Below are 27998 nucleotides of genomic sequence, written 5' to 3'. Positions count from 1 at the left end.
GTTATGTTTGGAGGAAAAAGGTGGATGCTTGCAAGCCGAAGAACACCATCCCAACTGTGAAGCACAGAGGTGGCAGCATCATGTTGTGGGGGTGCTTTGCTGCAGGAGGGACTGGTGCACTTCACAAAATAGATGGCGTCACGAGGAAGGAAGATTATGTGGACATATTGAAGCAACATCTCAAGACATCAGTCAGGAAGTTAAAGCTTGGTCGCAAATGGGTCTTACAAATGGACAATGACCCCAAGCATACTTCCTAAGTCGTGGAAAATTGGCTCAAGGACAACAAATTCAAGGTATTGGAGTGGCCATCACAAAGCCCTGACCTTAATCCCATATAACATTTGTGGGCAGAACTGAAAAAGTGTGTGCAAGCAAGGAGACCTACAAACCTGACTCGGGTACACCAGCTCTGTCAGGAGGAATGGGCCACAATTCACCCAACATATTGTGGGAAGCTTGTGGAAGGCTACCCGAAACGTTTGGCCCAATTAATCAATTTAAAGGCAATGCTACCAAGTACTAATTGAGTGTATGTCAACTTCTGACCCACTGGGAATGTGATGAAAGAAATAAAACCTGAAATAAATCCTTCTCTCTACTATGCTTCTGACATTCTTACAATAAAGTGGTGATCCTAAATGACCTAAAACAGGGAATTTTTATGAGGATTAAATGTCTGGAATTGTGAAACTGAGTTTAAATGTAGTTGGCTACGGTGTATCTAAACTTCCGACTTCAACTGTACATATACATAGTCCTGACTCCGACATTGCTCGTCCTAATACTTCTAAATTCCAATATTTTACATTAGTGTGTATCGTTAGATATTACTGCAACGTTGGCGCTAGGATCACAAGCATTTTGATACACCTGCAATAACATCAGATAAATATACAGAGAAAAAAATATAAATGCAACATGTAAAGTGTTGGTCCCATGTTTCATGAGCTGAAATAAAAGATCACAGAAATGTTCCATATTTCACTCCAATTTTGTGAACAAATTTGTTTACTCAGTTAGTGAGAATTTCTCCTTTTCCAAGATAATCCATCCACCTGACAGGTGTGGCATATCAAAAAGCTGATTAAACAGGACAATCATTACACAGGTGCACCATGTGCCGGGGACAAGAAAAGGACGCTATAAAATGTGCAGTTGTCGTCACACAACACAATGCCAAAGATGTCTCAATTTGAGGGAGCGTGCAACTGGCATGTTGACTGCAGGAATGTCCATCAGAGCTTTTGCCAGAGAATGGAATGTTAATTTCTCAAACATAAAGCAACATAATTTTAGAGAATTTGGCAGTATGTCCAACCAGGCCTCAAAATCGCAGATCACGTGTAACCACACCAGCCCAGGACCTCCACATCCAGCTTCTTCACCTGTGGGATCAACTGAGACCAACCATCCGGACAGCTGATGAAACTAGGCGCAGCCATAGGTGGGCATAGGCCCACCCACTTGGGAGCTAGGCCCATATGTTTGTCAGTAACTCTGATTGACAGGGCCTAGCTCCCAGGTTGGTGTGCCTATGTCCTCCCATGACTGCGCCCCTGCCCAGTTATGTGAAATCCATAGATTAGGGCCTAATGAACTTAGTTCAATTCAAATCAATTCTTACATCAGCTGATATCTCAAAGTGCTGTACAGAAACCCAGCCTAAAACCCCAAACAGCAAGCAATGCAGGTGAAGAAGCACGGTGGCAAGGAAAAACTCCCTATAAAGGCCAAAACCTAGGAAGAATCCTAGAGGAACCAGGCTATGAGGAGTGGCCAGTCCTCTTCTGGCTGTGCCGGGTGGAGATTATAACAGAACATTGACTGATTTCCTTATATGAACTCAGTAAAATCATTAATTGTTTCATGTTGGGTTTATATTTTTGTTCAGCATACAGTACCAGCCAAAATTTTGGACACAGCTACTCATTCAAGGGTTTTTATTTAATTATACTATTTTCTACATTGTAGAATAATAGTGAAGAAATAAACTATGAAATAACACATATGGAATCATGTAGTAACCAAAATGTATTTTATATTTGACATTCACCAAAGCAGCCACCCTTTGCCTTTATGACAGCTTTACACACTCCTGGCATTCTCTCAACAGGCTTCATGAGGTAGTCACCTGGAATGCATTTCAATTAACAGGTATGCCTTGTTAGAAGTTCATTTGTGGTATTTCTTTCCTTCTTAATGCATCTGAGCCAATCAGTTGGGATGCCATACAGAAGAGAGCCCTATTTGGTAAAATACCAAGTCCATATTATGGCAACAGCTCAAATTAGCAAAGAGATACAATAGTCCATACTTATTTTAAGACATGAAGGTCAGTCAATATAAAAAATTAAGAACTTTAAAAAGTTTCAAGTGCAGTCACAAAAACCATCAAGAAATATGATGGAACTGGCTCATGAGGACTGCCACAGGAAATAAAGACCCAGAGTTACCTCTGCTGAAGATGGTAAGTTCATTAGTTACCAGCCTCAAGAATTGCAGCCCAAGTAAATTATTCACAAAGTGCAAGTAACAGACACTTTTCAACATCCACTGTTCACAGGAGACTGTGTGAATCAGGCCTTCATGGTCAAATTATAGCAAAGGAACCACTACTAAAGGACACCAATATTAAGAAGACTTGCTTGGTCCAAGAAACACGAGCAACAGACATTAGACCAGTGGTCTGATGAGTCCAAAGTTCCGATTTTTGGTTCCAACCGCTGTGTCTTTGTGAAACGCAGAACTGGTGACCTTCACATGTGTGGTTCCCACCGTGAAGCATGGAGGTGGTGTGATGGTGCTTTGCTGGTGACACTGTCAGTGATTTATTTTGAATTCAAGGCACACTGAACCAGCATGGCTACCACAGAATTCTGCAGTGATACGCCATCCCATCTGGTTTGCACTTAGTGGGACTATAATTTGTTTTTACACCCCCAGGCAGTGTAAGGTCTATTTGACCAAGAAGGAGTGATGCACCTGATGACCTGGTCCCCACAATCACCCAACCTCAACCCAATTGAGATGGTTTGGGATGAGTTGGACAGCAGAGTGAAGGAAAAGTAGCCAACAAGTGCTCAGCATGTGGGAACTCATTCAAGACCGTTGGGAAAGCATTGCAGGTAAAGATGGTGGAGAGAATGCCAAGAGTGTGCAAAGCTGTCAAGGCAAAGGGTGGCTACTTTGAAGAATCAAAAATATGTTTTGATTTGTCTTTTTTTGGTTACTACATGATTCCATGTGTTATGTCATAGTTTTTCTACAATGTAGTAAAAAATAAAAGCCCTTAAATGAGTAAGTGTCAACTTGACTGGTACTGTATGTGACCAAGAAAATGTGATTTCATTTAAATCATCTCGATGGAAGACGTCAAAACGCGAATTGTAGCTAGTAATCTGATTGCATATGGCCCCAAAGTTCGTAATAAGATACATGCATGTAGCGAGTGCATCCGCCATATCTCGAGAATAGTAAACTTCACGCAGGTCAATAAGTCTGTCAGAGATGATTACATATTGATATTTTATATCAAATCACATTTTATTGGGAAATTACCTAGCGAAGTAAGCGAACGTTAACTAGTTGTGTTTCAACTAGAGAAGGTGATCATAGCTGCCTTCAACACAATTTTCTTATTAAAACTGGGGGACTCTGTGTTTTTAGTAGAACAATGACGTAGCTAGATATAAGCAAATTAAGAGGCAACTTCAGCGCAGTAGGACGAAAAGATGTCTCGTTAGCTTACAACAACAATGCTAACGTTAGCTAGTTACCGGGTGAAGCAGGCCCGAAAACTGCGAGGGCTATACCAGACAAGAGGCTAACGTCTGATTTGTATTTAGAAGATGCCACAATGAGTTAAAAAGGTTTAACCAACCAATGCAACTGAAAAGCAACTTTATACACGCAAAATAGCACTTTCTGGTCTGCTATCGAAGCATGCTTGTCTGTTCAATTAACAATGCAACCCTCCCCCTACAAACACCAGTAACGTTAGCTACATAAACTTGAAATATTTTCAGTCACCTTTCCAACCTGAACCTCGTTGAAGACAGGCGGCGTTAAGAACAACCCCGTCTCTCTTCCTCTTTGTCTGAGGCTCTACAATAAATAATGGTATGGTTATTTATCTGCTATGCTGGAGGAAATAAAAAAAACCTACACGATACAGTGAGAGCGGCCATTGCAGTGACGTCATCAAAATACGACACTGTCAGTTTAAGCCATAAACGGGCAACGTTATTGTCATTTGGCGCCATCGTGCGCTCAATATTAAACATGACTTCAATAACGTTAAAACAAAAAACTCTCCGCAGTGATTTTGTAATTTTTTATTTATTTCACCTTTATTTAAAGCTAGTTGAGAACAAGTTATCATTTACAACTGCGACCTGGCCAAGATAAAGCAAAGCAGTGCGACACAAACAACAACACAGAGTTACACATGGGATAAACAAACACAGTCAATAATACAATTGAAAACGTCTATATACAAGTGAATGCAAATGAGGTAGGATAAGGGAGGTAAGGCAATAAATGCAAAGGAGCAACAAATATAAGTAACAGTATGGGGATGAGGTTGTTGGATGGGATATTTACAGATGGGCTATGTACAGAGGCAGTAATCTGTAAGCTGCTCTGACAGCTGGCGCTTGAAGTTAGTGAGGGAGATATGAGTCTCCAGCTTCAGTGATTTTTGCAATTCGTTCCAGTCATTGGCAGCAGAGAACTAGAAGGAAAGGCTCCAAACAGAGAAATTGGCATTGGGGGTAACCAGTGAAATATACCTGCTGGAGTGCGTGCTGCGGGTGGGTGCTGCTATGGTGACCAGTGAGCTGAGATAAGGCGGGGCTTTACCGAGCAAAGACTTATAGATGACCTGGAAACAGTGGGTTTGATGAGGAATATGAAGTGAGGGCCAGCCAACAAGAGCATACAGGTCGCAGTGGTGGGTACTATATGGGGCTTTGGTGACAAAATGGATGGCACTGTGATAGACCGCATCCAATTTGTTGAGTAGAGTGCAGGAGGCTATTTTGTAAATGACATTGCCTGTCACCAAGGAAGTACCCCAAGGCTCAATCCTAGGCCCAACAGTCTTCTCAATTTACATCACAACATAGCTCAGGCAGTAGGAAGCTCTCTTATCCATTTATATGCAGATGATACAGCTGGCAAACAAAGCTTTCTTAGTGTCCAACAAGCTTTCTCTACCCTTAACCTTGTTTTGAATACCTCTAAAACAAAGTTCATGTGGTTTAACCTTTTTTTACGAGGATGGTGGTGTTAGATTTTTGACCTATTTGTTCATCTGGTTTATCTTTCTATATCCTATTTTAATATTTGGTTAAGTCTTTCCCTAACCTTAACCTTGTTCTGAACACCTCCTAAACAATGGTCATGTGGTTTGGTAAGAAGAATGCCCCTCCTCCCACAGGTGTTATTTCTACCTCTGAGGGTTTAGAGCTTGATGTAGTCACCTCATACAAGTACTTGGGAGTATGGCTAGACGGTGCACTGTCCTTCTCTCAGCACATATCAAAGCTGCAGGCTAAAGTTAAATCTAGACTTGGTTTCTTCTATCATATTCACTCCTCTTTTACCCCAGCTGCCAAACTAACCCTGATTCAGATGACTATCCTACCCAAGCTATAATGTTATCTTTATTTAACTAGGCAGGTCAGTTAAGAACAAATTCTTATTTTCAATGACAGCCTAGGAACAGTGGGTTAACTGCCTTGTTCAGGGGAAAAACAACAGATTTTTACCTTGGGGATTTGATCTTGCAACCTTATGGTTACTAGTCCAACACTCTAACCACTAGGCTACCTGCCACCCCTTGCAGATTACGGAGACATAATTTATAGGTCGGCAGGTAAGAGTGCTCTCGAGCGGCTAGATGTTCTTTACCTTTCGGCCATCAGATTTGCCACCAATGCTCCTTATAGGACACATCACTGCACTCTATACTCCTCTGTAAACGGGTAATCTCTGTATACCCGTCGCAAGACCCACTGGTTGATGCTTATTTATAAAAGGCCTCACTCCCCCATGTCTGAGATATCTACTGCAGCCCTCATCCTCCACATACAACACTCGTTCTGCCAGTCACATTCTGTTAAAGGTCCCCAAAGCACACACATCCCTAGGTCACTCCTCTTTTCAATTCGCTGCAGCTAGAACGAGCTGCTACAAACACTCAAACTGGACAGTTTTATCTCAATATCTTCATTCAAAGGCTCAATCGTGGACACTCTTACTGACAGTTGTGGCTGCTTTGTGTGATGTATTGTTGCCTCTACCTTGCCCTTTGTGCTGTTGTCTGTGCCCAATATTTTTTGTACCCTGTTTTGTGCTGCTACCATGTTGTGTTGCTACCATATTGTTGTTATGTTGTGTTGCTACCATGCTGTGTTGTCATGTGTTGCTGCCTTGCTTTGTTGTTGTCTTAGGTGTGTCTTTATGTAGTCTTGTGTTGTCTCTCTTGTTGTGATGTGTGTTTTGTCCTATTTATGTTTTATTTATTTTTAATCCCAGGCCTCCGTCCCCGCAGGAGGCCTTTGCCATTTGGTAGACAATAAGAATTTGTTCTTAACTGACTTGTCTAGTTAAATAAAGGTCAAAATATATATAAACTCGGCAAAAAAAGAAACTCTTTTTCAGGACCTTGTCTTTCAAAGATAATTGGTAAAAATCCAAATAACTTCACAGATCTTCATTGCAACAAATTTAAACACTGTTTCCAATGCTTGTTCAATGCATAAACAATTAATGAACATGGACCTGTGGAACGGTCGTTATGACAGAAACAACTTACAGACGGTAGACAATTAAGGTCACAGTTATGAAAACTTAGGACACTATAAAGAGGCCTTTTTACTGACTCTGAAAAACATCAAAAGAAAGATGCCCAGGGTCCCTGCTCATCTGCGTGAATGTGCCATAGGCATGCTGCAAGGAGGCATGAGGACTGCAGATGTGGCCAGGGCAATAAATTGCAATGTCCGTACTGTGAGACGTTTAAGACAGCGCTACAGGGAGACAGGATGAACAGTTGATTATCCTCACAGGGGCAGACCACGTGTAACAACACCTGCACAGGATCGGTACATCTGAACATCACACCTGCGGGACATGTACAGGATGGCAACAACAACTGCCCGAAGTTACGCCAGGAATGCACAATCCCTCCATCAGTGCTCAGACTGTCCGCAATAGGCTGAGAGAGGCTGGACTGAGGGCTTGTAGGCCTGTTGTAAGGCAGGTCCTCACCAGACATCATCGGCAACAACGTCGCCTATGGGCACAAAACCACCGTCGCTGGACCAGACAGGACTGGGAAAAAGTGCTCTTCACTGATGAGTCACGTTTTTTCCTGTCAGGGGTGATGGTGCGAATCGTTTTTATCGTCGAAGGAATGAGCGTTACAGCGAGGCCTGTACTCTGGAGCAGGATCGATTTGGAAGTGGAGGGTCTGTCATGGTCTGGGGTGGTGTGTCACAGCATCATCGGACAGAGCTTGTTGTCATTGCAGGCAATCTCAACGCTGTTACAGAGAAGACATCCTCCTCCCTCATGTGGTACCCTTCCTACAGTCTCATCCTGACATGACCCTCCAGCATGACAATGCCACCAGCCATAATGCTCGTTCCGTGCGTGATTTACTGCAAGACAGAAATGTTAGTGTTCTGCAATGGCCAGCGAGGAGCCCGGATCTTAATTCCATTGAGCACGTCTGGGACCTGTTGGATCAGAGGGTGAGGGCTAGGGCCATTCCCCCCAGAAATGTCCGGGAACTTGCAGGTGCCTTGGTGGAAGAGTGGGGTAACATCTCACAGCACGAACTGGCAAATTTGGTGCAGTCCATGAGGAGGAGATTAAAAAAATTTAAAAAGACTTTACCTTTATTTAACTAGGCAAGTCAGTTAAAAAGAAATTCTTATTTTCAATGACGGCCTAGGAACAGTATTCAGGGGCAGAATGACAGATTTGTGCCTTGTCAGCTCAGGGGTTAGAACTTGCAACCTTCCGGTTACTAATCCAACACTCTAACCACTAGGCTAACCTGCCGCCCCAATGCACTGCAGTACTTAATGCAGTACTTAATGCAGCTGGTGGCCACACCAGATACTAACTGTTACTTATAGGTAACTTATACACATTATTCCATTTCTGTTAGTCACATGTCTGTGGAACTTATTCAGTTTACATCTCAGTTGTGTAATCTTGTTATGTTCATAGAAATATTTACACATGTTAAGTTTGCTGAGAATAAACGCAGTTGACAGAGAGAGGAAGTTTCTTTTTTTGCTGAGTTTACATTTGAAGTAGGAAGTTTACATACACCTTAGAAAAATACATTTAAACTCAGTTTTTCACAATTCCTGACATTTAATCCTAGTAAAAATTCCCTGTTTTAGGTCATTTAGGATCACCACTTTATTTTAAGAATGTGAAATGTCAGAATAATAGTAGAGAAAATTATTTTATTACTTTTATTTCTTTCACCACATTCCCAGTTGGTCATAAGTTTACATACATTCACTTAGTATTTGGTAACATTGCCTTTAAATTGTTTAACTTGGGTCAGTTGTTTCGTCTTCCACAAGCTTCCCACAATAAGTTGGGTGAATTTTTGCCCATTCCCCCTGACAGAGCTGGTGTAACTGAGTCAGGTTTGTAGGTCTCCTTGCTTGCACACACTTTTTCAGTTCTGCCCACAAATGTTATATGGGATTAAGGTCAGGGCTTTGTGATGGCCACTCCAATACCTTGAATTTGTTGTCCTTAAGCCATTTTGCCACAACTTTGGAAGTATGCTTGGGGTCATTGTCCATTTGTAAGACCCACTTCTTGACTGATGTCTTGAGATGTTGCTTCAATATATCCATATAATTTTATTTTCTTATGATGCCATCTATTTTGTGAAGTGCACCAGTCCCTCCTGCAGCAAAGCACCCCCACAACATGATGCTGCCACCCCCGTACTTCACCGTTGGGATGGTGTTCTTCGGCTTGCAAGCTCCCCCCTTTTTCCTCCAAACATAACGATGGTCATTGTGGCCAAACAGTTCTATTTTTGTTTCATCAGACCAGAGGACATTTCTCCAAAAAGTAAGATCTTTGTCCCCATGTGAAGTTGCAAACCGTAGTCTTGCATTTTTATGGCGGTTTTGGAGCAGTGGCTTCTTCCTTGCTGAGTGACCTTTCAGGTTACGTCGATATCGGACTCGTTTTACTGTGGATATTGTTACTCTTGTACTTGTTTTCTCCAGCATCTTCACAATGTCCTTTGCTGTTGTTCTGGGATTGATTTTCACTTTTCGTACCAAAGTACATTCATATCTAGGAGACAGAACGCGTCTCCTTCCTGAGTGGTATGACGGCACCGTGGTCCCATGGTGTTTATAACTGCATAATATTGTTTGTACAGATAAATGTGGTAACTTCAGGCGTTTGGAAATTGCTCCCAAGGATGAACCAGACTTGTGGAGGTCTCAAACTTTTCTTTCTGAGGTCTTGGCTGATTTCTTTTGATTTTCCCATGGTGTCAAGCAAAGAGGCACTGAGTTTGAAGGTAGGCCTTGAAATACATCCACAGGTACATCTCCAATTGACACAGATTTTTCCAAGCTGTTTATTAAAGGCACATTCAACTTAGTATATGTAAACTTCTGACCCACTGGAATTGTGATACAGTGAATTATAAGTGAAATAATCTGTCTATTAAGAATTGTTGGAAAGATTACTTGTGTCATGCACAAAGTAGATGTCCTACCCGACTTGCAAAAACTATAGTTTGTCAACAAGAAATTTGTGGAGTGGTTTAAAAATGAGTTTTAATGAGTCCAACCTACGTGTATGTAAACTTCCGACTTTCAACTGTATACAAATAAAATCCTACATTGGTGTCAGGAGATGATTGTGGACTACAGGAAAAGGAGGACCGAGCATGCCCAATTCTCATCGTCGGGGCTGTAGTGGAGCAGGTTGAGAGCTTCAAGTTCCTTGGAGTCCACATCACCAACAAACTAACATGGTCCAAGCACCAAGACAGTCGTGAAGAGGGCACGTCAAAACCTATTCCCCCTCAGGAGACTGAAAAGATTTGGCATGGGTCCTCAGATCCTGCACCATCGAGAGCTTCCTGACTGGTTGCATCACTGCCTGGTCAAATCAAATCAAATGTATTTATATAGCCCTTCGTACATTAGCTGATATCTCAAAGTGCTGTACAGAAACCCAGCCTAAAACCCCAAACAGCAAGCAATGCAGGTGTAGAAGCACGGTTGCTAGGAAAAACTCCCTAGAAAGGCCAAAACCTAGGAAGAAACCTAGAGAGGAACCAGGCTATGTGGGGTGGCCAGTCCTCTTCTGGCTGTGCCGGGTGGAGATTGTAACAGAACATGGCCAAGATGTTCAAATGTTCATAAATGACCAGCATGGTCGAATAATAATAAGGCAGAACAGTTGAAACTGGAGCAGGAGCACGGTCAGGTGGACTGGGGACAGCAAGGAGTCATCATGTCAGGTAGTCCTGGGGCATGGTCCTAGGGCTCAGGTCCTCCGAGTCAGGAGACACTGTGGCCCCATCCGAGGACACCCCCGGACAGGGCCAAACAGGAAGGATATAACCCCACCCACTTTGCCAAAGCACAGCCCCCACACCACTAGAGGGATATTTTCAACCACCAACTTACCTTCCTGAGACAAGGCCGGGTATAGCCCACAAAGATCTCTGCCACGGCACAACCCAAGGGGGGGCGCCAACCCAGACAGGAAGATCACATCAGTGACTCAACCCACTCAAGTGACGCACCCCTCCTAGGGACGGCATGAAAGAGCACCAGTGACTCAGCCCCTGTAATAGGGTTAGAGGCAGAGAATCCCAGTGGAAACAGGGGAACCGGCCAGGCAGAGACAGCAAGGGCGGTTCGTTGCTCCAGAGCCTTTCCGTTCACCTTCACACTCCTGGGCCAGACTACACTCAATCATATGACCCACTGAAGAGATGAGTCTTCAGTAAAGACTTAAAGGTTGAGATCGAGTTTGCGTCTCTCACATGGGTAGGCAGACCATTACATAAAAATGGAGCTCTATAGGAGAAAGCCCTGCCTCCAGCTGTTTGCTTAGAAATTCTAGGGACAATTAGGAGGCCTGCGTCTTGTGACTGTAGCGTACGTGTAGGTATGTACGGCAGGACATACCAGAGAGATAGGTAGGAGCAAGACCATATAATGCTTTGTAGGTTAGCAGTAAAACCTTGAAATCAGCCCTTGCCTTGACAGGAAGCCAGTGTAGGGAGGCTAGCACTGGAGTAATATGATCAATTTTTTGGGTTCTAGTCAGGATTCTAGCAGCCGTATTTAGCACTAACTGAAGTTTATTTAGTGCCTTATCCGGGTAGCCTGCAGTAGTCTAACCTAGAAGTAACAAAAGCATGGGATACATTTTTCTGCATCATTTTTGGACTGAAAGTTTCAGATTTTTGCAATGTTACGTAGATGGGAAAAAAGCTGTCCTTGAAACAATCTTGATATGTTCGTCAAAAGAGAGATCAGGGTCCAGAGTAACGCCGAGTTCCTTCACAGTTTTATTTGAGACGACTGTACAACCATTAAGATTAATTGTCAGATTCAACAGAAGATCTCTTTGTTTCTTGGGACCTAGAACAAGCATCTCTGTTTTGTCCTGTGTCTGCAACACAGGCTTCTAGCGAGGGCAATTTTGCGGCTTCACCATGTTTCATTGAAATGTACAGCTGTGTGTCATCCGCATAGCAGTGAATGTTAACATTATGTTTTCAAATGACATCCCCAAGAAGTAAAATATATAGTGAAAACAATAATGGTCCTAAAACGGAACCTTGAGGAACACCGAAATTTACAGTTGATTTGTCAGAGGACAAACCATTCACAGAGACAAACTGATATCTAGACTCAGGACAACTGAGCTTAGAAGGAATAGGCAAATTTAAAGAGGAGTCTGTAATTTGCTTTCTAATAATCATGAGCTTTTCCTCAAAGAAGTTCATGAATTTATTACTGCTGAAGTGAAAGCCATCCTCTCTTGGGGAATGCTGCTTTTTTTCCGGATTGTTCTTATTTTCCTCAATTAAGTTGGAAAAATAGGATGATCGAGCAGCAGTAAGGGCTCTTCGATATTGCACGGTACTATCTTTCCAAGCTAGTCGGAAGACTTCCAGTTTGGTGTGGCGCCATTTCCGTTCCAATTTTATGGAAGCTTGCTTCAGAGCTCGGGTATTTTCTGTGTACCAGGGAGCTAGTTTCTTATGAGAAATGATTTTAGTTTTTAGGGGTGCAACTGCATCTAGGGTATTGCGCAAGGTTAAATTGAGTTCTTCAGTTAGGTGGTAAAATGTTTTTTTGTCCTCTGACGTCCTTGGGTAGACAGAGGGAGTCTGGAAGGACATCAAGGAATCTTTGTGTTGTCTGTGAATTTATAGCACGACTTTTGATGTTCCTTGGTTGGGGTCTGAGCAGATTATTTGTTGCAATTGCAAACGTAATAAAATGGTGGTCCGATAGTCCAGGATTATGAGGAAAAACATTAAGATCCACAACATTTATTCCATGGAACAAAACTAGGTCCAGAGTATGACTGTGACAGTGAGTAGGTCCAGAGACATGTTGGACAAAACCCACTGAGTCGATGATGGCTCCGAAAGCCTTTTGGAGTGGGTCTGTGGACTTTTCCATGTGAATATTAAAGTCACCAAAAATTAGAATATTATCTGCTATGAGTACAAGGTCCGATAGGAATTCAGGGAACTTAATGAGGAACGCTATATATGGCCCAGGAGGCCTGTAAACAGTAGCTATAAAAAAGTGATTAAGTAGGCTGCATAGATTTCATGACTAGAAGCTCAAAAGACGAAAACGTCATTTTTCTTTTTGTAAATTGAAATTTGCTATCGTAAATGTTTGCAACACCACCGCCTTTGCGGGATGCACGGGGGATATGAGCACTAGTGTAGCCAGGAGGTGAGGCCTCATTTAACACAGTAAATTCATCAGGCTTAAGCCATGTTTCAGTCAGGCCACATCACATCAAGATTATGATCAGTGATTAGTTCATTGACTATAATTGCCTTTGAAGTAAGGGATCTAACATTAAGTAGCCCTATTTTGAGATGTGAGGTATCACGATCTCTTTCAATAATGACAGGAATGGAGGAGGTCTTTATCCTAGTGAGATTGCTGAGGCAAAATTACTTCGACTAACCGGTGACCCCACATATTGTACCCCCTGTATATAGCTTTTCTATTGATATGTTACTGCTGCTCTTTTATTATTTGTTACTTTTATTTTGTATTTTTCTTTTATGTATTTTTTCAAAACTGCATTGTTGGTTAAGGGCTTGTAAGTAAGCATTTCACTGTAAGGTACCGAATACCTGTTGTATTTGACGCATGTGACAAATACGATTTGATTTCAGTGGGATGGTGCTGTCCCATAGGCGATGGACTTGTGAAGGTGAAGTGTAAGTGGAGGGCTAGACCTGCTGTGTTAATTTTAGGGAATAATGTACATTGTAGGCTACAGGCTAGTGATTACCATCAGAATAACAGAACCCTGTAAGAAGCCTCCATAGCTGAGTCAAAAATAATTATAGATCTTGATGACTGGCTGAATTATCTATAGGAGTCTGTATTCCTGCATGCAGAACAGCTTATTTTAGGATTACTGGGGTTAATGATTAACAAAACGGACCCCCACAACAGTTTAATGCAAGTGAAAGATGGAAGAACAGTAGTAGCCTAGGCTATGTGAATGACAGCACTTGGGAAGCGGTTCAACGCAAGGGGGAGACATGAGCCATGATGAAAGCATGCGGTACTTAGAGCGTTGAAGAGGCTGGGAAGGCGCATCATAGCCTCATTGCTGGTCCGTAAGAGACTGTAAATTCTCTTAGACAACAGAAACAATTATTAGCTACACAGTATTCAAGGTGAATAACAGAGCTGAAAATAATCTGAAGAAACAAGAAATTTGGGAAGTGTGTCCATGCACATCAATCATCAAGAATGGATATAAGGTAGGTGCGCAAATGTTGTGGAGGACTAGTGCCAGAGATGTGCAAGGGATCAAAGTTATTAACGCCATAATTCATTCACATTGTTTGCCTAATACTTTACTGCAATTTTCCTGCAAAATTCACCATACATTTTTAATAATGTCTGGGAGATGCCGCTACAGCAGGGTTCTGTGGAATATCTTTGTGGGTTTTGGTGACAGTATGATAGGCTATGCATTTGAGAATGACATGTAGTGGGAGATGGTAGCTGTTTATTATTTTGTGGATAAGTCTCTCAAATAGACATGACGAGCCTTTCACAATTAATTATCAGTAAAGTTAATGCTGAATATTGACTAATATTTATTTATGAGTTTGAGTATATATTAATGAGTTTGATGATTAGTTAATGTAATTGATTTCAGTAATTATGCAGATCTGTATGATAGTATTGTTTTAGTTAATTTACTTGGACATTTGAAGTGACAATACTCCTTGATGCCCAAAGACTGTGATAAGCCTCTATGAGCCACCTATTTTAAACAACTTATACTGGACTCCGTGGAATCTCATGCTGTTGTCACAGATACTGCTATTAAGCTCAGGCACAAAAACACTCACAGATTTACAAACAAGTTCCAAATAGTTTCTTCCATTTATGACCATACTGTCAGGGGACACAAAATCTGCAACAGCTTAATTCACATCACATGACTTCAGTTACCATCATGTCATTTCCAACACAATCAGAATTAAAGTTGCCATTCGTCATGACACAGCAAGGCAATTGAAGCCCAGAGCAATAATGACTCTCACGATTGTGTGTTTCGCAGGAATGAGCAGAGCAACCGATGGCAGCAGAGAGTTCAAACTGCAGAGAACACTGTAAAGATGTATGTCATTAGATGAATATGCAAAATTGAAACAATGAAATGAAGGCCTTTAAATGTAATAGTCACAGCAAGGTATCTGTTGTTAGCAGACAAGGCTTACTTCCATTTTCTTTAAGGTCAAACTTAGTAATTATTAAACAGTTCGTTAAAGGTACAGCCTGCAGCTGGTAGATGATGACCTACTGACCCCAATACAGAATTATTTTTCTTCCAATCATCTCTAGTCCATGAGCCAGTGGGTTTGGTCGGGCTCACTTGGGCCGATGATGTTTCATAGTGATTTTCTTGAACGTCCCTAAAGTTGGTAAATGTGTGATTGAGGTGAAGCAATGGTAGCATCCTCTGTGTTATCACACTTTCTTTCATCCCTCCATCCCATTCAGTTTTCCCATAAGAATTTTACCCTATTACAAACAATGTTGGTATATAACAAAATCAGAGGAGGCTGGTGGTGGGAGCTCTACGAGGACAGGCTCATTGTAATGGCTGGAGTCAAACATGTGGTTTCCATATGCTTGATGTGTTTGTTTCCATTATTCCATTCCAGCCATCACAATTAGCATGTCCTCTTATAGCTCCTCCCACCAGCCTCCTTTGCACAAGTTATTACTCACGTATACCCTTTAATTGTACAGTATATCATTGGAGAGCTTAGATTCACAGCTATCCATCAGACACATTTTTGGAATGTTCAGGTCAACAGAACCTTGAACTTTGATCTCTAGGGTACATATCATAATTACCTGTATAAGTAGTTTAAAAAAACGAAACCCTGATACATTTGAAGTGCTTCTGAAATGTCATGATGAAGGAAAAAGGAAAAAGGAAACTGAACACTGCTCTTGATAGTATGATTCAGTGACCTGAAGCATGACATTTCTACCTTTAGATTTTGTGGCATAGAGAAAGTTAAGATATCAGACAGGGGAGGTGATATCAATAATACTCTGAGTAAAAGAGAATGTTTTGGGATTTTCACCCTCCAGACATTATTTCCTAAAGGACTTAATGTTGAAATGCCTATGTATGTTATGTTGTGAATTTGAACATGAATTATGTGCCTATTTAAGATTACTATGTTTTTCGTACAATGTACCCAATGACTAATGAAAACATGTCCTCATTGTGGTTTTACAGACGTATTTCATACGTCTTATTTATACACGTGTGTAATATTTATGAAATGCATATTGTTATATTTGGTAGCACTTATTTGTTTTTCCTTTGCCTCCAACCCCCTTCGATGTGTGGAACGGATGTGGGTGGGGCTAGGTTTACATAAGGGCGATTTTTTTTTTTAAATCACAAAATCTCTGACGAAGGCCGTGATACTATCAAGAGCAGTGTGCGGTTTCTTTTTTCCTTCATCTTGTTCAATTGTTGCCATGCACCTGCAAATAAGATTGCTCAGATATGCAAGTTCCTTTTGAATTGAGTTCTGAAATGTCATAAAATTCCCTTTCAAATTATATGTAATGTAATCAACTTTGCTATCAGCTACAACTATTGTTTAAAAATAGAATATTAGCTATTGAATTCCATGTAGTTGGGCAGCTATGTTTTTGGATTATAAATTTGGTGATAGAGGCACAACATTTCACACACACAGCCAGAACAGGGTATTAAAAAGATTTGTAGAAACAGGGCCATCAAAGGATTCACGTATCCAATATGGCCGCCAAACAACTCAATTTTGTATGACCATAATTGTAGCTTGCCCAATAATATCTTAAAATGTTCATGGTGATGTAAAATACACAACCAAATGAACCAAGTGCGACAGATATGTAAAGATGTTCAATTATTCACAGAACTGTGGTAAGAATGTTCCCAAAAACCTGTCCGAATCACTCATTTCTGTATGTTTCGATCCGTAATTGCAATACTTCATCTTCAAACATGTGAAATGGATTTAAACGTCTAAATAATCATGGATTTGGGCTGATTAAAATGATAAACAATGTGATATGATAAACAAAATGTCTTGGGGGTATGTTCTTTGACACTCTGCAACTAATTATTCACGATTCATTCAGGATTATCCGTAATCTTGGTAGCATCATTTACATGTTTACAATTGTTGTCATTTAGCAGATGCTCATCTTAAATGCCTTGCTCATGGGCACATCAACATATTTTTTTCACATAGTCGGCTTGGCAATTCGAACCAGCGGCCTTTCGGCCACTGCCGCTCCTAGAGATCAAAGGTATCATGGTATCCTATAGCTCAATGCTCAAGGTTCTGTTGACCAGAACATTCCAAAAATGTGTCTGATGTATAGCTCTGAATCTCTCCAATGATATGCAGTTGAAGTCGGAAGTTTACATACACTTAGGTTGGAGTCAGTAAAACAAATTTTTCAACCACTCCACAAATTCTTGTTAACAAACTATAGTTTTGGAGGTGTACCTGTGGATCTATTTCAAGGCCTACCTTCAAACTCAGTGCCTCTTTGCTTGACACCATGGGAAAATCAAAAGAAATCAGCCAAGACCTCATAAAAACAATTGTAGACCTCAACACGTCTGGTTCATCCTTTGGAGCAATTTCCAAACGCCTGAATGTACCACATTCATTTGTACAAACAATAGTACGCAGTATAAATACTATGGGACCACACAGCTGTCATACCGCTCAGGAAGGAGATGTTTTCTGTATCCTAGAGATGAACGTACTTTAGTGCATTTTTTAAAAACTTTATTTAACTAGGCAAGTCAGTTAAGAACTAATTCTTATTTTCAACAGAACCTGAAAGGCCGCTCAGCAAGGAAGAAGCCACTGCTCCAAAAGCGCCATAAAAATGCCAGACTACGGATTGCAAATGCACATGCACATGGGGACATGGGGACAAAGATTGTACTTTTTTGGAGAAATGTCCTCTGATCTGATGAAACAAAATAGAACTGTTTGGCCATAATGATCATCATTATGTTTGGAGGAAAAAGGGGGAGGCTTGCAAGCTGAAGAACACCATCCCAACGGTGAAGCATGGGGGCGGCAGCATCATGTTGTGGGGGTGCTTTGCTGCAGGAGGGACTGGTGTATGTCACAAAATAGATGGCATCATAAGAAAAGAAAATTACGTGGATATATTGAAGCAACATCTCAAGATATCAGTCAGGAAGTTAAAGCTTGGTCGCAAATGGGTCTTACAAATGGACAATGACCCCAATCATACTTTCAAAGTTGTGGCAAAGTGACTTAAGGACAACAAAGTCAAGGTATTGGAGTGGCCATCACAAAGCCCTGACCTCAACCCTATAGAACATTTGTGGGCAGAACTGAAAAAGCGTGTGCGAGCAAGGAGGCCTACAAGCCTGACTCAGTTACACCAGCTCTGTCAGGAGGAATGGGCCAAATTCACCCAACTTATTGTGGGAAGCTTGTGGAAGACTACCAGAAACATTTGACCCAAGTTAAACAATTTGAAGGCAATGCTACCAAATACTAATTGAGTGAATGTAAACTTCTGACCCACTGGGAATGTGATGAATGAAATAAAAGCTGAAAGAAATAATTCTCTCTGCCATGCCCTGGCCATAGAGAGTCTTTTATTCTCTATTTTGGTTAGGCCAGGGTGTGACTAGGGTGGGCATTCTATGTTCATTTTCTATGTTTTGTATTTCTTTGTTGTTTGGCGGGTGTGGTTCTCAATCAGAGGCAGCTGTCTATCGTTGTCTCTGATTGAGAACCATACTTAGGTAGCTTTTTCCCACATGGGTTTTGTGGGTAGTTGTTTTCTGTTTTGTGTTTGCACCAGACAACTGTTTCGGTTTCGTTTGTTCTCTTTGTTATTTTTGTTATTTCAGTGTTCAATAAATAAATATGAACACGTACCACGCTGCACCTTGGTCTTCTTCCACCAACAGCCGTTACACTCTCTACTATTATTCTGACATTTCACATTCTTAAAATAAAGTGGTGATCCTAACTGACCTAAGACAGGGAATTTTTACTAGGATTAAATGTCAGGAATTGTGAAAACCTGAGTTAAATGTATTTTTCTAAGGTGTATGTAAACTTCCGACTTCAACAGTATGATTAAAGGTATATGTGAGCAATAACTTGTAATGTATACTGATATTTGATTTGATCTATGTGAATCCCCATTAGCCGGTGCCAATGGTGACAGCTAGTCTTACTGAGGTCCGACATTTAACGAAAAGACGTTACAGACAAAATACTTTACGATTTACATACATTTAACATGTTAATGTTACTACAATATTCCATCTGTGTTATTTCATAGTTTTGATGTCTTCACTATTATTCTACAATGTAGAAAATAGTACAAATAAAGAAAAACCCTGGAATGAGTAGGCGTGTTCAAACTATTGACTGATACTGTACATGTCAGTACACACAACAGGTAGGCCACATGGGGGAGAGACGTTGTGCCATGAGGTGTTGCTTTATTTGTTTATTTAAACCAGGTTTGCTGTTCACCTGCGCTATATAAGATACAATACAATGCTCTTAGAATTAGAGATGTTCAGGGGCAGTTTATTACTTGCCACCCATTTCAAAACAGACTGCAACTCTTTCAGGGTTTCAGTGATTTCATTAGCATACATGGACACACATGCTTTGTTTAATGCCAGTGGCAGGTCATTGGTAAAAATAGAAAATAGTAGAGGGCCTAGAGAGCTGCCCTAGAGTACACCACACTTTACATGCTTGACATTAGAGAAGCTTCCATTTAAGAAAACACTATTAGATAGATAGCTCTGAATCCACAATAGCGCAGAGGTGGAAAAGCCATAACACATACGTTTTCCCAACAACAGGTTATGGTCAATAATATTTAAAGGCTGCACTGAAATCTAACAGTACAGCTCCCACAGTCTTCTTATGAATTTATTTAAACCAATCATCAGTCAATTATGTCAGTGCAGTGCATTTTGAGTGCCTTTCTCTATAAGCATGCTGAACCATTTATTTACAGAGAAGTAGCATTGTATTTGGTCAAACACCATTTTTTCCAACAGTTTGCTATGAACTGGCAGCAAGCTGAAAGGTCTGCTGTTAGAACCAGTAAAGGCCGCTTTACCAATCTTGGGTAGCGGAATGACTTTGGCTTCCGTCCAGGCCTGAAGACAAAGAATTTCCTTTCGGCTCAGATTAAAGATATAACAGATAGGAGTGGGTATAGAGTCAACTATCATCCTCAGCAGCTTTCCATCTATGTTGTCAATGCCTGGAGGTGTGTCATTATTATCAACAATAATCAATACTTTTTCCACCTCTCCCACACTCCCTAACTTTACAAAATTCAAACCTGTATTGCTTTTCTTTCATATTTTTTATTTTTATGCATGAGTACGATGGCTCACTCTTCGTTGTTGGCATTTCCTGCCTAAGTTTGCTCACTTTGCCAATAAAGTAATCATTAAAATAGGAAACATCAAACGGTTTTGTGATGAAAAGCCATTGTTTGTCATAGGGTAAAATCCCTATGGGTAAAAGTAAAGATACTGTGGTAAACCGTGGGGTGTTGGGTTGAGCATGCAGAGATTGACACAGAGACAGGGAGGCTTTAGTCCGCAAAAACAACTTTACTAAGACAGAAAATAAATATAACAAGAAAATCACTTCGGTTTTGCTCAGTCCTTCTTCTCTAATTTTGCTTGGTGTCGGTCTCTCCCCCTTCTCTCCTGCGGTGTGCCATCGTGCTCCTTTTATTTGGCCTCCACGGCTGGTTGGAACGTTCCTCTAATTACCTCCACTTAGATCTGTCCGTGTCGGCGTGCCCAGCTCCCGTATTCCCAGCAGATGGAGCCAACGTCGCCTCACGCACCTCCCCTCCATTAACCCCCCCCCCCCCCCCTTAGCCCCGACTGGGAGGGAGGCATGCTCAGGGCTAGGTTTGCATCCCTCCTGGATAGGGCGTCCCAATATGCCGTGCTGGGCCCCCGACCTGTGGATGATAGAGAATCGTTGTAAGGACAGGAACCAGTGGGTGACACAGTCATTCGTGTCCTTACCTCTTGCCATCCACACAAGGGGGGCATGGTCAGTGATTAGGGTGAACTTCCTCCTGAGGAGGTAATACTTGAGGGTGTCCAGTGCCCACTTCATGGCGTGGCCCCCCTTCTCGACAATCAAGTATTTCTTCTCCCTCGGGAGGAGCTTCCTGCTGACATACATGATGGGGTGCTCCTCACCTTCCTGCTCCTGGGACAAAACAGCCCCTAGCCCTGTGTCAGACACGTCTCTCTGGACCAGGAGACACATCTACTGTAGTACCCTGCTAAACCCAGGAATGACTTCACCTGCCTCTTGGTTCGGGGGACCGGCCATCTCCTAATGGCAGGACATTTTGTTCTTGGGGTTTCACATTTCCCCTCCCGATCTGATATCCCAGGTACTCCACCTCGGCATAGTCCAGCTTGCACTTGTGGGGGTTTGCGGTCAGGCCTGCATCCCTTAGCGCATCAACCACGGCCTGTAACTTACAAAGATGACTCCCAACTGTCGCTGTGCACAATGATGTCATACAGATAAGCAGCTGCGTACTCACTGTGCGGCCACAGGATGCGGTCCATGAGTCGCTGAAAGGTCGCTGGTGCCCCGTGGAGCCCCCCCCCCCCCCCTGGGTGGAGAAGGCAGTCTTCTACCGGGAGGCCTCTGCCAGTGGTATCTGCCAGTACCCCTTCGTCATGTCCAAGGTGCTGACGTAACTCACCATCCCCAAGCGGTCGATCAGTTCGTCCATTCGGGGCATGGGGTAGGCATCAAACTTACTGACCTCGTTCAGGCCCCCGGAAGTCATTACAGAAGCGGACAGTAACGTCCGGTTTCGGGACCAGCACTATGGAGCTAGACCACTCACTGTGTGACTCCTCCAGTATCCCCATTTCTAGCATTGTCGTCACTTCCCCCTGGACCTCCACTGGTATGGCTTCTGGTATCCGGTATGGCTGTTTACGCACTTTTTCTCCCGGAGGGGTGTGGATCCGATGTTCCACGAAATCCGTGCGCCCTGGCACCTCGGAGAACATGGCCTCGCGTGCGTGCCATCTCTTCAGTAAGTTAACATGGTAAAGCTGGAGGGGTTTTCTCCACCCCGGTTGGTGGACCTTATAGTTGACGTCGCCTACCCGCTCAACAATGTCATAGGGCCCGTAGCCAGGAATTTACTCTCCATTGTAAGGATCAGCACCAAGACCTTCTCACCGGGAAGGAACTCTCGTGGTTGGGCCCCCGGGTTGTTGACATGCTCCTGGGCATGTGTTCTCTCATCACTGGCCAAATCGCCATCATCCTCTCCCTCATCTCCTCCACATGTTCTACTTCCCTGAGAAGGAGGGGGGGTCGGCTGCTCTTCCCAGACCTCCTTGGCTAGGTCCAGCAGCCCGCGAGGCCGACGGCCATACAGGAGCTCAAAGGGGGAGAACCCCGTGGATGCTTGGGATACCTCGCGCACTGGAAACATCATGTGGGGCAGCAGCTGGTCCCAGTTCCTCCCGTCTCTCTCAATGACCTTCTTCAGCATCTGTTTTAGGGTCTTATTGAAGCGTTCCACCAGCCCGTCCATTTGTGGATGGTACACACTGGTCCTCACCAACAGATTGCAGACATCTTTCATCACACGAGACATGAATGCAGTGCCCTGGTCCGTCAGAATTTCCTGCGGAATACCCACCTGGCTAAATAAATGGAAGAGATCCCGTGCGATACCTTTTACTGCCGCCATGCTTAGCGGGATTGCCTCAGGATACCGGGTGGTGTTAATCCATGATTACCAGGATGTATTGTCTCCCCTCACAGTCTTCACCAATGGACCCACCAGATCCATTGCCACCCACTCAAATGGCACTCCAATAATGGGCAAAGGAACCAAAGGGTTTCGATAATGCACCCTCGGAGCTGTGATCTGGCATGCCAGGCAACTATGGCAGTAGTCCTCCACGGCGCGCTTGACTCTGGGCCAGTGGAACCAGTTCCCGATCCGCTCCATGGTTTTCTCCATCCCCAGGTGGCCCCATGCAGGTGGGTGTAGGCAAGCTGCAACAGTCCTAACATACTGGCTGGGTATGAGTAACAAGTCTTTTGTCTCCCCATTATGCTTTACTACCTGATACAATAAATTATGCTTGATTGTGAAGTGGGGGTAGCACCAATCACTTACCCCAGGTAACAGTACCCCATCCACCACAATCACCTGGCCCCTAGCGTTCTGGAGATTGGGGTCTTCTAACTGGGCCGTCCCAAACTGACCTGTGAGGATTCCCATGTCGGGAGGTCCATCTAGGGCCTCCACCTCCATAAAGGGGAGCCTGAGGTCTTCCTCGTCCGGTGGCTCACTTGCCGGAGCAGGGTCGTCTCCCTCCTCCGGGTCCGACTCGGGCCCAGTGGACACCTCTTGTGGCGGGGGTTGGGATGCACAGGCCACCGTCCGTTTTTCTTTTCTTCCTACCTCCCGTGCTCGCCTCTCCAGGTCCCTCCTCCACAGTGCCTGGAAGAGAGGGCAGTTTCGACCTAGGAGAATGGACACGGATAGGTTATTAGGAACAGCTCCCACGTGCATCTGGCACTCCCCCCTTGGGGTGGTTATCCTCACTGGCACCGTTGGGTACCTCTTCGTGTCCCCAGGACACTGTCACCTCCTTGTCCCCCGGTTCCTCCTTCCCCTCTCGGGTGAGCCACTGCGGGTGGGCCAGGGTCACCATGCTGCCGGAGTCCAGCAGAGCACTGGTGTTGATGCCATTTATTCGCACAGGAACCATCGGAGGGGCTGTCTCGGTGTGCGCCCAACAGGAGGTGACGTAACTCGCCATCCGGGTTACCCTAGAGCTGGGAGATGCGGAGGGCATAGCCCCCTCCCGGGCCGGATAGCTCCACGTGAGGTATAACTCCACTGATCTGGGTCCAGCAGCCACCGGCTTCGGTTTGGGTCACCCTCCCGCTTTACAGCCTCGGCTGGTTCTGTCCGGGCCCTCTTCAGCTTCTCGCCTCTGTGTTGTTCGTCCCCCTCACAGCGTATCCTCTCTCCGCTTGGGCCCCTTTCAGCAGATCCTGGGTGTTCTGGTGAATTTCCACCGCGGTCAGCAATTCCTCCAGGCTCTGCATGCTCACCGTCTTCTTCATCTCATATGGCAGGGCCCGAAGGTATTTTTCCAGGACGAGCTTGTCGAGCATCGGGAGGGACGGTACTTTCGTCAGTAGCCAGCCCTTGGTCAGGCACACCAGGTCGCTCATCTGAGCCCGGGGGGAACGGTTGGGGTCAAAGGCCCAGTTGTGGACCAGTTGTTCACGGCGTGCGAGATTGAAATCATAACGGCTCAGTATCTCCTGTTTGAGTCCTCATAATTCGCAGCCTGGTCAGTTTTCAAATCAAAGTAGGCCTTCTGGGCCTTCCCAGAGTGGTAGTGTGCCAACAGGCTGGCCCTCTTGGGCCATCCTTCCCGCTGTGCCATCCTCTTGAAGGTGAACAAATACGACTCCAAGTCATCTTCCTCCCTTAACTGAACCAGGAACTGATTTGGGCCAGACTCCTGAGCTCTCCCAACCTTCAACTGGGCTACCTCCGCTACCAGTCTGCAGTTTTGTTGGTGTTGCTCCTCCAGTGCTTGGTCCTGGAGAGCCTGTGCTTCTGATGGCTGAGGATGAATTGAGCCACCAGCTCCTCCATGGTAATCTCCATACGCTCGACCCCACGGCACCCAAAGCTACTGAGATGCCAGCATTCTCCACCATATGTGGTAAACCGTGGGGTGTTGGGTTGAGCATGCAGAGATTGACACAGAGACAGGGCTTTTGTCCGCAAAAACAACTTTACTAAGACAGAAAATAAATATAGCAAAGAAAATCACTTCGGTTTCGCTCAGTCCTTCTTCTCTACTTTTACTTGGTGTCAGTCTCTCCCCCTTCTCTCCTGCGGTGTGCCACCGTGCTCCTTTTATTTGGCCTCCACGGCTGGTTGGCACTTTCCTCCAATTACCTCCACTTAGAGCTGTCTGTGTCGGGGTGCCCAGCTCCCGTATTCCCAGCAGAGGGAGCCAACGTCGCCTCACGTACCTCCCCTCTATTACCCTCCCCCGGGATAGACCTCCTGGGACACCACAATACCTTAATAGAAAATGACTCAAGTAAAAGTGAAAGTCACCCAGTAAAATACTACTTGAGTAAAAGTCTAAAAGTATTTTGTTTTAAATATATTTAAGTATCATTGTAGATGCAAAAATATATGCTTAAGTATCAAAAGTAAAAGTACAAATAATTTAAAATGGCTTATATTCAGCATACCATAGAGCACAATTTTCTTGTTTTTTAAATGTATTTATGGATAGCCAGGGACATAATACAACATGCAGACATAATTTACAAACTAAGCATTTGTGTTTAGTGAGTCCACCAGATCAGAGGCAGTAGGGATGACCATGGATGATCTCTTGATAGGTGAGTGAATTGGACCATTTGCATTTCCTGCTAAGCATTCAAAATATAAGTACTACTTTTGGTTGTCAGGGAAAAAGTATGGAGTAAAAAGTACATCATTTTCTTTAGGAATGTAGTGAAGTAAATAGTAAAGTACATACACACCAAAAAAACTACTTAAGTAGTACTTTATAGTATTTTTTATTAAGTATTTTACACCACTGGGAAAAATGAATGGGATGGAGGGATGAAAGAAAGAGTGATAACACAGATAAAGCTGCCATTGCCTCACTGCCATTGCCTCACACATGTTCCAACTCTAGGGACATAGACCTTCAAGAAAATCACTATGAGACATCGTCGGCCCATGTGTGCCCAACAGCCCAAACTTGGGGATCTGGCTCATGGACTACACTCTGCATAGTGATGATATGAAATTGCTTCAGCCAAACAGCCCAACATAATTAAAGGTAACCAAGGTAACCTGACTAAATGACTATTGCCCTGTAGCACTCATATCTGTAATTATTAAGTGCTTTGAAAGGCTGGTCATGACATACCTCAACACCATCATCTCAGACAATCTGGACCCACTCCAATTCACATACAGCCCCAACAGATCCACAAATGACGCTGTCTCAATTGCACTTCACACTGCCCACTCCCACCTGGACAAGAGGGGAAATAATTATGTGAGAATGCCGTTCATAGATTAAAGCTCAGCGTTCAACACCATAATCCCCTCCAAGCTCATCACCAAGCTGGGGACCCTGGGGCTGAACACCTCACTCTGCAACTGGATCCAGGATCTCCTGACAGGCCGGGCCCAGGTGGTGAGGGTAGACAACAACACCTCCGCCACGCTGACCCACAACATGAAGGACCCTCAGGGGTGTGTGCTTAGTCCTCTCCTGTACTCCGTGTTAACCCATGACTGCGTGGCCATGCAAGACTCATACATCATCATTAAGTTTGCTGACGACACAACGGTGGTAGGCCTGATCACCGACGGCGATAAGACAGCCTATAGAGAGGAGGTCAGGGACTTAGCAGTGTGGTGCCAGGCCAACAACCTCTCCCTCAATGTCAGGAAGACCAAAGAGCTAATTATGGTCTACAGGAGAAATAGGGGAGAGCACACCCCCATCCACGTTTACAGGGCTGTAGTGGAGCGGGTCGAGAGTTTAAGTTCCTTGGCATCCACATCACTAAGGACTTAACATGGTCCACACACACACTGCACAGTCGTGAAGAGGGCACGACAGTACCTCTTCCCCCTCAGGAGGCTGAACAGATTTGGAATAGGTCCTCGGATCCTTAAAAAGTTCTACAGCTGTACCATCGAGAGCATCTTGAATGGCTGCATCACCGCTTGGTATGGCAAATGCACCACCCTCGACCGCGAAGCGCTACAGACGGTGATGCGGACAGCCCAGTACATCATTGGGGCAAAGCTCGCTGCCATCCAGGGCCTCTATATCAGGCCGTGTCAGAAGAAGACCCCTAGCCTTGCTAAAGACTCAACTCACCCAAGCCAGAGTCTGTTCACTCTGCTACCCTCACTCTGCTACCCGCAAACGATACCGGAGGACCGGCTCTCAGACCAACAGGCTCCAAGACAGCTTCTACCCCCTAAGTCATAAGACTGCTAAATAGCCATAAGACTGCTAAATAGCCATAAGACTGCTAAATAGTTAATTAAATGATTACCTGCACTATCTGCACTGACCCTATCTTGCACTGACTCTATGCACACTCACATAACTATATATACACACTTTATACACATACACTCACACAACCCCCCCACCCCCACACACACGTCACACACTCTTAGAAAAAAAAGCTGCTATCTAAAACATGAAAGGGTTCTTTAGCTGTCCCCATAGGAGAACCCTTCGATGAAACATTTTTGGTTCCAGGTAGAACCCTTTTGGGTTCAATATAGAACCCATTCCACAGATAGTTCTACATGGGACCCAAAGGGGATCCACCTGTAACCAAAAATGTTTATCCTATGACAGCCTAATATCTCTTTTGGAACTTTTTTTCTAAGAGTGCACATGCATACCGACACAACACAAACACACACACACTTTTATACTCATCATATGCTGCTTCTACCCTGTTCTTTATACTTGTTTTATTATCTATGTCTCGTCAATTTACCCTGCTTTAATGTACATATCTGCCTTTTAACTCTGCATCGTTTGGAAGGGCTCATAAGAAGGCATTCCACAGTAAAGTCTACACCCATTGTATTCAGCGCATGTGACAAATACAATTTTGTTTTACTTTATTTGAAAATGTAGAACTGTGAGACGTGTGGGGGGGGGGGGGGGGGGGGTCTGATTGATGGTGGGCTTCAGTTAGATTACTTTTAATTTCCACCTCCATTTATTAAAGATAGCCCTCCGGAGAGAAAACCCGGATTTGAATTACAAGTGAAGGAGACTGAGAAGAGCAACAGATGTCTGGATGGCTTTCACTCAATGTGCACTCTGACTAAGCCTAAAGCAGATTTGAAACACTCATTCTCTGGAATGAGAGGAGGTTATTGGATTGATATTTGTGTAAATTATATTGATGTTTTTGTTGAATTGGATTGATATTGTGTTGAATATATGAGAATAGACGCTTCTATTGTACTTCACCCACTCATTAAGCTTTTAAACCTGTT

At 43.6% G+C, this 27998-nt stretch overlaps 1 protein-coding gene across 4 annotated transcripts in view; it reads right to left on the bottom strand.

Moving 5' to 3' along the window:
• The window catches only part of LOC109866925 (zinc finger CCCH domain-containing protein 18), a 37317-nt gene extending 33123 nt beyond the window's left edge, over window positions 1-4194 (bottom strand). For all 4 annotated transcript variants that reach the window (XM_031801759.1, XM_031801760.1, XM_031801761.1 and 1 more), the window contains exon 1: window positions 4033-4194. The gene's annotated coding sequence lies outside the window, so the exon portion shown is untranslated. The remainder of the gene's footprint in view (window positions 1-4032) is intronic.
• Between the last annotated feature and the right edge of the window lie 23804 nt (window positions 4195-27998).

This window comes from Oncorhynchus kisutch, linkage group LG22 (genome assembly GCF_002021735.2).
Source record: "Oncorhynchus kisutch isolate 150728-3 linkage group LG22, Okis_V2, whole genome shotgun sequence".
NCBI classification, from domain to species: Eukaryota; Metazoa; Chordata; class Actinopteri; order Salmoniformes; family Salmonidae; genus Oncorhynchus; species Oncorhynchus kisutch.
Note: the sequence above shows the minus strand (reverse complement) of the source record. Positions and strands in the feature narration are given on the sequence as shown.